Below are 11,064 nucleotides of genomic sequence, written 5' to 3' on the forward strand. Positions count from 1 at the left end.
TGGGCTATACTCAGCCTTGTCTCAGGGTAGTAAGTTGGTGGTTTGAAAATATCCCTCTAGTGGTGTGGGGGCTGTGCTTTGGCAAAGTGGGTGGGGTTATATCCTGCCTGGTTGGCCCTGTCTGGGGTATCGTCAGACGGGGCCACTGTGTCTCCCGACCCCTCCTGTCTCAGCCTCCAGTATTTATGCTGCAATAGTTTATGTGTCGGGGGGGCTAGGGTCAGTCTGTTATATCTGGAGTATTTCTCCTGCCTTATCCGGTGTCCTGTGAGAATTTAAGTATGCTCCCTCTAATTCTCTCTCTCCCTCTCCCTCTCCTCCCGGAGGACCTGAGCCCTGGGACCATGCATCAGGACTACCTGGCCTGATGACTCCTTGCTGTCCCCAGTCCACCTGGTCATGCTGCTGCTCCAGATTCAACTGTTCTGCCTGCGGCTATGGAACCCTGACCTGTTCACCGGACGTACTACCTTGTTCCGGACCTGCTGTTTTCGACTCTGTCTCTCTACCGCACCTGCTGTCTCTAACTCTGAATGCTTGGCTATGGAAATCCAACTGACATTTACTCCTGAGGTGCTGCCCTGTTGCACCCTCTACAACCACTGTGATTATTATTATTATTTGACCCTGCTGGTCATCTATGAATGTTTGAACATCTTGGCCGTGTAGTTTTATATTCTCAACTCGGCACAGCCAGAAGAGGACTGGCCACCCCTAGAGCCTGGTTCCTCTCTAGGTTTCTTCCTAGGTTCCTGCCTTTCTTGGGAATTTTTCCTAGCCACTGTGCTTACATCTGCATTGCTTTCTGTTTGGGGTTTTAGGCTGGGTTTCTGTATACCACTTTGTGACATCGGCTGATGTAAAAAGGGCTTTAAAAATATATTTGATTGATTGATTGAGGGGGAACCATCCTCTTAGTGGGGCTGAAGGAGAAACACTGGCCAAACGCTGAGATGGGAGGAACCAGGTTAAAGAGGCCCTTGGGGCCTGCCACGCTCTCAATGAGACCCTTATTGGATGGAAGCAGCACCTGAGAACCAGGGAGAGAATACTTGTAGTGAAAACCAATCTACTGTAAATGTAAGAATGATTAAGCAAGCACCATTTGTTTTCTATCTAATGCATAATATTTGATCAAATCAGAATTCACATGTAGCCTACTGTAAGTGTAGTGCAGTAGAAATGTGTGTATATTGCATGGTTTTATCTACAGTTGTTTGCTGCCACTGAAAAGATAGATTCTGTAAAACACATTATCTGGCAATACATGACCCAACAGTCTTTTTTGTCTGTGGGAACCAGTTCCACAGGGGTTGGATTATTACAGTAAGGCTGCCACATATGCCCTAGAAACTAAAGGGGCTGACTGGGCAGGCAGACTTTAAATAATTCACCTAAAAGTGAATTCAAACAGTGCCTGCCAGGTGCTGTTCCATTATAGGACTAACAGTTATCACAATTATACTTCAATTATTCAATGATTAAGCATGGGCATCTGCTGACTAGAGTCAGCAGCATTGTGATTTATTTTGATGTGAGCCACGTCTTATTACAGGAGATCCTCTCACAGCAGCTCTTGTATTACATCTTTATAACAGCTGAGACTTTGTATGTTATGAGTCTCAGTTGTGGTGAGCGGAACAACTGGACCAGCGGTATATAACAGAACACTGTCATTCTAATTCAGTGTATTTAAGTGTCGAATTTTCTGTGTTTTTGGCCTTAGCTGTTTTTGTATATTAGTACCGGGCATCTCTTAACTAAGGTTAAGTACCCCATAGCTGTGCTTGGAGGCAATAAAGATGTTACCCATGTCAAGGAAGTCAAATTTCAATTGCAATTTGGGGCCTACGCCCCCTTTATTCATAGAGGTATGCGAGACTCACGGCCTAGATGATGAAGAGCACAAAGACAGAGAACACAAAGACGCATTAAAAAAACACACTGAATGTGCAAACAGATGAGCATGAATCAAGCACATCTGCCACTCACCGGTGTGTAAATAAAAAAATCATACACATACTGTACACTGCCATAAGGAAAAAATCTACTCTCAATGATGTGTTATTGAGGTCACCACATGCCCATTAAACCCTGTCAGACATGGAAATGAATGGAAATCTGACCTCCGGAAGTGGAAATATAGATGGATACCAAATGCAAAACAACCAACAACTTCTCTCTCAGTATGAGAGGATAGAAATCTAACTGAGGCTTTCTCATCAAAGTTTCATTTCATTGCTGTTCATCACACTTTCTGCTTGTGACCTCTTTAGAATTGGATTCTACATTATTAGTCACTATTAATGCTTCAGCAAGTAGTTCATCCCTGAGCATTCTCTACCAAAATCTGATCAAATCTGATCAAACTCTTCACCTGTAATGTCAAAGTAGACCATCTGCCAGGGGCGGAAATCCCGGGGGGGACGGGGGGGGACATGACCCCCCCATCCTGGGAAAAATATGATTTGTCCCCCCCCAATATATCACTGAAACATAACTATGTAATTTAAATAATATTAACCTGTTGGGTCTAGGGGGCAGCATTTGCACGTCTGGATAAAAAAAATGTACCCGATTTAATCTGGTTACTAATCCTACCCAGTAACTAGAATATGCATATACTTATTATATATGGATAGAAAACACTCTAAAGTTTCCAAAACTGTTTGAATGGTGTCTGTGAGTATAACAGAACTCATTTGGCAGGCAAAACCCTGAGACATTTTCTGACAGGAAGTGGATACCTGATGTGTTGTATTGACTTTAAACCTATCCCATTGAAAAACACAGGGGTTTAGGAATATTTTGGCACTTCCTATTGCTTCCACTAGATGTCACCAGCCTTTACAAAGTGTTTTGAGTCTTCTGGAGGGAGATCTGACCGAACAAGAGCCATGGAACGATGATGTCCCATTAGACACCTGGCGCGCTAGTTCATGTTGGGTACCCTCGTTCCAATACGTTATAAAAGAGTATGCATTCGTCCACCTTGAATATTATTCATGTTCTGGTTAAAAAGGCCCTAATGATTTATGCTATACAACGTTTGACATGTTTGAACGAACGGAAATATATTTTTTCCCCTCGTTCATGACGAGAAGTCCGGCTGGCTTACATCATGTGCTAACGAGACGGAGATTTTTGGACATAAATGATGAGCTTTTTTGAACAAAACTACATTCGTTATGGACCTGTGATACCTGGAAGTGACATCTGATGAAGAGAATCAAAGGTAATGGATTATTTACATAGTATTTTCGATTTTAGATCTCCCCAACATGACATCTAGTCTGTATCGCAACGCGTATTTTTCTGGGCGCAGTGCTCAGATTATTGCAAAGTGTGATTTCCCAGTAAGGTTATTTTTAAATCTGGCAAGTTGATTGCGTTCAAGAGATGTAAATATATAATTCTTTAAATGACAATATAATATTTTACCAATGTTTTCTAATTTTTATTATTTAATTTGTTACGCTGACTTGACTGCCGGTTATTGGAGGGAAACGATTTCCTCAACATCAATGCCATAGTAAAACGCTGTTTTTGGATATAAATATGAACTTGATAGAACTAAAAATGCATGCATTGTCTAACATAATGTCCTAGGAGTGTCATCTGATGGAGATTGTAAAAGGTTAGTGCATCATTTTAGCTGGTTTTATGGTTTTGGTGACCCTGTCTTTGACTTGACAAAACATTACACACAACTCTTGTAAATGTACTGTCCTAACATACTCTAAATTTATGCTTTCGCCGTAAAACCTTTTTGAAATCGTAAAACGTGGTTAGATTAAGGAGATGTTTATCTTTCAAATGGTGTAAAATAGTTGTATTTTTGAAAAATTTGAATTTTGACATTTATTTGGATTCAAATTTCCCGCTCTTGAAATGCACCTGCTGTTGATGGAGTGCACCACGGGTGGCACGCTAGCGTCCCACCTAGCCCCAAGAGGTTAATAATACGCAATGAAAGCAATTGTGCTGATTATAGACACTTAATAGTGCGTTTTTAAGTTTCAAAAGATTGCAACCCCCCCACCCTTTGCCTCACAATGGTTTGATCCACTGCCAGTTCCTTAGCTTGCTAGGTAACAGAGAGATCGTATCTACTGTCTGAAAGGCACTCAATGCACGTAACTGACGTGAGGTTAATCCAGTCAATCGCGCACACACACTAGCTGAATATGCAGAGCTAGTGCGCAAATATTAACTATTAAGCTAGCTAGTACCTATTCCATTTATGTGGCGTCGTCAAAGATGGAATCAGCATGCAGATGATGTAAGTTAGTGCTTCAAAGTCCCTGTGATAAGGTTAGCGATAAACTGAAATCCAAACTGAACAGAACTACACTCTCTTCTACCATTGTCTTAAATATATTTAATGGTCTCGTTGCAAAAGCTAAATTGTCGCAAGTGAACTTTTATTTATTTATTTTATTTCACCTTTATTTAACCCGGGTAGCAAAGATTATAGCAAACACCACTGAAACTGAATTGGTGCTCGCTAGCTTTGCAAATTCAGCTATTGTTGGAAGCCAGCTAATATGAAACAAACTATTAAAATTACAAAAGGTTGCAGCATATGTTGTGTAAATGGTGAACTCATACAGCTGTCAACTCTTGTCATTTTAATCCGTTTCACATTTGCTAGCTACCTTTTTAGATCGAAGCCCAAATAGAATGATTGAAGATGATAGAAGCCCATCTCCTACTGTAAATAACCTACACACTGTGTGTGTAGCCAGCCAGCCAGCCAGGTAGAAAAATGGCAGAAAAATAAAAGACGGACATCAGAGTATTTTTCAATACACCAAAACGCATAGTAAGAACCCTAGTAGCCTAATATCTCAAAGACTAGTTGATAAAATGTTCATAAGAAAGAAATCTCAGGTAAGTTTGTTGAGTCTTTGTTTGGCAACATTATGAAAGGTTCTCCATTTTTTTACTTGTAAAATAGGAACATAATTGGAAAATGCCATGGATACCCCCACTCTCAACTTAAACTGGTGACTGAACTAAGATTTGTTAAAGGCAATGGTATTGCTGTTGTGATTAGTTGTGTAGTTTTGGGTACCGGTAGTTAGGAGTACGGCAAACACCTTATTTCTTTGGTTCCTCAATATACATTTACCATATTACAATGTAGACTATGTGTTACAGCACTACTTTTGGTGTCCCCCTCAGGAATTGCTCTTGAGAAAATTTCATGTAATTGTCCCCTCCAAAGTTGATATCAGATTTTCGCCCCTGCCATCTGCTGATAGATCTTCCTGGGGTTTGAAAATGATGTTGACATCTGAGGTGGTGTTGGGCCAAATGTCCCCCTCCTGCAGGCAACAGAAAGGCAACAGAAAAGGCTACCTTAAACACTATACCTCTTACAGTATCAAACATGATTACTGATATCCTGCTGGTGTAAAAACTGCCATAGCTTGTCTTTGTCATGTAAGATACTGTATATTTTTTATTTGTCAAGTGTAGAGTAGCTCAATGATATAATGCTGGTGATATACACTATTTAAGCAATAAGGCCTGAGGAGGTGTGGTATATTGGCCATATACCACAAACCTGCAAGGTGCCTTATTGCTATTATAAACCGGTTACCAACATAAATCATTTTGCATCATACCTGTGGTATATTGTCTGATATACCATGGCTTTCAGCCAATCAGCATCCAGGAGCCAAACTACTTAGTTTATACACTGAATAAAAATATAAATGCGACATGCAACAATTTCAAAGATTTTACTGAGTTACCGTTCATATAAGGAAATCAGTCAATTGAAATAAATTCATTAGGCCCTAATCTATGGATTTCACATGACTAGGGATACAGATATGCATTTGTTGGTCACACAAACCAGTTTGTTTCTGGTGCAACCACCATTTGCCTCATGCAGCTCGACAACTGTCCTTTACATAGAGTTGATTAGGCTGTTGATTGTGTCCTGTGAACTGTTGTCCCAATCCTCTTAATGGCTGTGCAAAGTTTCTGGATATTGGCGGGAACTGGAACACGCTGTCGTACACGTGAATTCAGAGCATCCCAAACATGCTCAATGGGTGACATGTCTGGTGTGTATGGATAAAATGCAATTGTATTCATTGTCCGTAGCTTATGCCTGCCCATACCAGAACCCCACCGCCATCATGGGGAACTCTGTTCACAATGTTGACATCAGCAAATTGCTCGCCCACATGACGCTATCTGCCCGGTACAGTTGAAACTGAAATGAATCCATGAAGAACACCCTTCTCCATTGTGCCATCGAAGGTGAGCTTTGCCCACCAAATTCGGTTACAACGCCGAACTGCAGTCTGGTCAAGACCCTGGTGAGGACGACAAGCACGCAAATGTGCTTCACTGAAACAGTATCTGACAGTTTATGCAGAAATTATTTGGTTGTGCAAACCCACAGTTTCATCAGCTGTCTGGGTGGCTGGTCTCAGACCATCCCATAGGTGAAGAAGCTGGATGTGTGGGTCCTGGGGTGGCATGGTTACACGTGGTCTGCAATTGTGAACGTACAGCCAAATTCTCTAAAACAATATTGGAAGCGGTTTATGGTAGAGAAATGAACATCCAATTATCTGGCTATAGTTCTGGTGGACATTCCTGGAATCAGCATGCCAATTGTACTCTCCCTCAAAACTTGAGACATCTGCGTCATTGTGTTATCTGACAAAACTGCACATTTTAGAGCGGCCTTTTATTGTCCCCAGCACAAGGTGCACCTGTGTAATGATCATGCTGTTTAATAAGCTTCTTGATATACCACACCTGTCAGGTGGATGGATTATCTTGGCAAAGGAGAAATGCTCACTAACAGGGATGTAAAGAAATTTGTGCCCAAAATTTGAGAGAAATAAGCTTTTTGTGCATATAGAACATTTCTGGGATATTTCATTTCAACTCATGAAACATGGGACCAACACTTTACATGTTGAGTTTATATTTGTATTCAGTGTCATATAAAATTATATATTATAATACTCCCCTAAACCAAGTATTATTCTTTATTATCAAAGACAACTTATGTCTGATGAAAGATAAAGCTTCTGTCCAAATGATAGTGTCTTTATCAAATAGATAAAGTCATCCAGTGGAAAAGAAAAGCAGCTGGGTGCTAATGTAGTACTTAGAAAGACACTAATGTAATCATAATCAGCAGAGCTCTGGAGAGCAGAAGGACAAGTTTGCCTTAGGGTAACAGTGGGGTTCTGGCCTTACTCTGTGCTGACAGAGCACGCCTCTTCAAGGTGCTATACAGAATACTTGGGTGCAGAGTTTGTCTTTGGGAGGCTTGGCTTTTTTTGGAGGGTGTCTGTGTTTGTTTTCCACTCTTCCTTTCCAACTCTCTGACACAAAACCACATGACCAGACAGGACAGTGAGACATCAAGGGCAAATGATGGTGAGACTTCCCTGAGGACATAGTGTGCTTAACAAATGCCTGGGGCGAGATGGGTGTCAGGATGGATGAGAGAATGAGTGGCTGTCTCCCCAGGGGCGTCTCAGTCCAACGGTCAGACTCCGAGACAGCAGGTGAGATCAGGTTAGAGGCTGAACTGATCCATGTGGCCACGCCTCTGACTCAGCAGGGACTGCCTTCCCCTGTGTTTGGGAATGCTGAACACATGGCTATTCATAAGTGCTCACACACACTGCCATACAAAAAAAAAAATCAACACAAATTGGGATGAAGAATATGAAATTGAATATAGGAATATCCGGGGGACTTTTATAGCTGCTGTGGAGCAGTGACTCACTGCTAGCTGCATGGCAAAATGATATGCAGAGAGAGTTTTAAACGTGTTTTTAAAGGTTGGGGGTATTTCATCAAAGTGCTAAAGTTTGTCTTCTACCACAGCTGAGTACTCCACAGAGACAGATGTGTCACTGTCACCAGAGGCTGGAGGTGTGAACCAGGCAATGGGAAAACAAAGCCCTACGCCCAACCACGGCAGACACCACACTGAGTTATAGGGGTTGGTACAGAATGCTGGTACAGGGTATAATGCGATAAAGTGCATCCATGAAATTAGTTATTAAAGTTTCCTTAGGGATTACAGCGCAAACCAAATAAGCATGAAGATAGTATGGGAGGATTTTGGTATGCCAGTTGGCCTAGCTACTGCTGTGTAAAAAAAATAAGATGGCATTTGAAAAAACTATCCCTTAAATGCACTTTGCATGCACTTTGTGACTCACATACTGAGTAAAGTCTATAATCCCAGTGGTTGATTAGGTATCATGTAATTCAGCCTTGGTGATACTGTGTACTGTAGCGTGGCCTGCATTAGACCACAAGCTAAGACAAACACATTAAGTTTGGTTAGACTGTTGGTCAATGGGCATGGGCACCAAAGCTACTGTACCCTATAAGAAAACATTTGCTATCAGCCCACAGTAAAATGCCCCCATCCTCCCTCCATAGCACACCAGAGGTTCCACTATGATGTAGTTGTCTGAGAAGGACTGCCGTTCCTCCTTCAGCTGCCTGCGTCAGTCTTGGAAGGTGTGTGAGAGCAGGGACATGCGGTCATGTGGAGTGGGGTCTGCATCACTCTCTGTCAGGAACTGATCCATCTCATCCTCCTCTTCCTGCTGTCTGTTGTTTCATCCTCCCCTGAGGAGAAACAGACACACACAGCTACTGGATTATCTAAGAACTCATTAAGAGTACTGTAGATGTGCAATGTAAATGTATACTGTATGTAGAATGTCAAAAGTACATGTGGGTAGTTTCTAAAATACAGGCCTTTTCTATTAGTGATGGGGGGAAAAAATTGATACGGTTCCATTTTGGAATATTATTTTTGAGTTTTGGTTTGGCTGTACCAAAACTGTCACGGCTGTTTGAAGGAGCGGACCAAAATACAGCGTGTTCGTAGTTCCACATATTTATTAAGCGTGAAAATAAATGCAATACATAAATACAAAAACAACAAACTGTGACGCAGAGAGGACAACACACTACTCAAAAGATAATAACCCACAAACAGGAAGAGAAAAATCCCTACTTAAATATGATCTCTAATCAGGCAATGAGGATCAGCTGCCTCCAATTAGAGATCAACCCCAAACAATCCCAACATAGAAATAGAAAAACTAGAACTTAAACATAGAAAACATAGAACAACCCAAAACACCCCCTGTCACGTCCTGCCCTACTATAGAAAATGACATCTTACTAGGGTCAGGACGTGACAGTACCCCCCCCCCCCCCCCAATGGTGCAGACTCCGAATGCAAAAAAAAACCACAAAAAAAACCAAAACACAAAGGGAGGGTAGGGTGGGTGACTAATGTCTATGGCGGCGGCTCTGGTTCCGGGCGTAGTACCCCCACCGCCCGCTGATCCCCCCGCTTCTGTATGTCTGGAGGAACCAGATCATGGATCATCGGCGGAGGCTTCGGACCGCCAACCGCCGCTGAAGACTCTGGGCTAAAGGCCGCCGCTGAAGGCTCTGGGCTTTCAGACCGCCGCTGAAGGCTCCGGGCTGCAGACCGCCGCTGAAGGCTCCAGGCTGCAGATCGCCGCTGAAGGCTCCTGGCTGCAGACCGCCGCTGAAGGCTCCTGACTGGGGAGCATCGCTGGAGGCTCCGGGCTGAGGAGCGTTGCTGGAGGCTCTGGACTAGGGATGCGCACTGGAGGTCCGATGCGTGGGACTGGCATAGGTGGCGCCAGACTGGTAACATGCACCTCAGGTCGAGTGCGGGGAGCAGGAACAGGACACCCCAGACTGGGCAGGCGCCCTGGAGGCCTGATGCGTGGAGCTGGCATAGGAGGCGCCAGACTAGTAACACGCACCTCAGGGCGAGTGCGGGGAGCAGGCACAGGACGTACTTGGCTATGAAGGCGCACTGGAGGGAGAGTGCAAGGAGCAGGAATCGGTCTCACCGGACTGGGGAGACGCAGTAAGGGCCGTGTGCTCACAGCAGGCACTGGCTGTACCGGGTTATGGATACGTACTGGAGACTTGGTGCGTGGTACTGGCTTGGGTGGCTCCAGACTGGTAACACGCACCTCAGGACTTGTGCAGGGAACAGGGACAGGACACTCTGGACTGGGTATGCCACTGGAGGTCTGATGCGTGGAACTGGCTTAGGTGGCGCCAGACTGGTAACATGCACCTCAAGACGAGTGCAGGGAGCAGGAACAGGACATACCGGGCTATGTAGGCGAACTGGGGACCTGGCATGCTGAGCAGGCCTACTCCTTCCGGGTTCAATGACCATCTTCGCCCTACACCGGCGAGGAGCTTGCACCAACCGCACCGGGCTGTGAGTGCGTATGGGCGATATAGTGCGCACCACACCGTAACTCATCGCTCGCTCCTCCGCACGCCCGCTCCGCCGTGCTCTTTCTGCCAGTACTTCCCTTCGGAATCTCGCATCGAGCTCCGTGCTTGACTCCTGTACTGACTTCTGTCTGCTCCACGGCTCTCTCCGATAGGCACGGGAAGTTCGATCAGGGCTCCCCCCTGATGTTGACAAACTCCCCTTATGCCCCCCATATTTATGGGGCTGCCTCTCCACCTTGATTATAGGTGGATATAGCGCTTCGTAGTAACGTCGTTCCCTCTTGGCTTTCTTCTAGTTCCTCCTTCGGGCGACGATACTCCCCAGCCTGGCTCCAGGGTCCTTTACCATCTAATATTTCCTCCCAAGTCCACGACTCCAAGTACTTCTCCTCACGCCGCTTGGTCCTTTAACCTGTTGGGGATAGGGGGCAGTATTTGCACGGCCGGATAAAAAATGTACCCGATTTAATCTGGTTACTACTCCTGCCCAGTAACTAGAATATGCATATAATGTTTGATTTGGATAGAAAACACCCTAAAGTTTCTAAAACTGTTTGAATGGTGTCTGTGAGTATAACAGAACTCATTTGGCAGGCCAAAACCTGAGAAGATTCCAAACAGGAAGCGCTCTCTCTGACCATTTCATGGCCTTCTTGATCATCTCTAACCAAAACAGGGGATCTCTGGCATGACGTGACATTTTCTAACGCTCCCATAGGCTCTCGGAAAGGCGCCAGAACGATGAATGTTGGC

The 11,064-nt window shown here is 44.1% G+C and overlaps 1 pseudogene; it reads right to left on the bottom strand.

The window, feature by feature from the left end:
• Window positions 1-10,209, bottom strand: part of LOC106560942 (hydrocephalus-inducing protein-like) — a 63,723-nt pseudogene extending 53,514 nt beyond the window's left edge.
• Window positions 10,210-11,064: the final 855 nt, after the last annotated feature.

This window comes from Salmo salar, chromosome ssa10, assembly GCF_905237065.1.
Source record: "Salmo salar chromosome ssa10, Ssal_v3.1, whole genome shotgun sequence".
Classification (NCBI taxonomy): domain Eukaryota; kingdom Metazoa; phylum Chordata; class Actinopteri; order Salmoniformes; family Salmonidae; genus Salmo; species Salmo salar.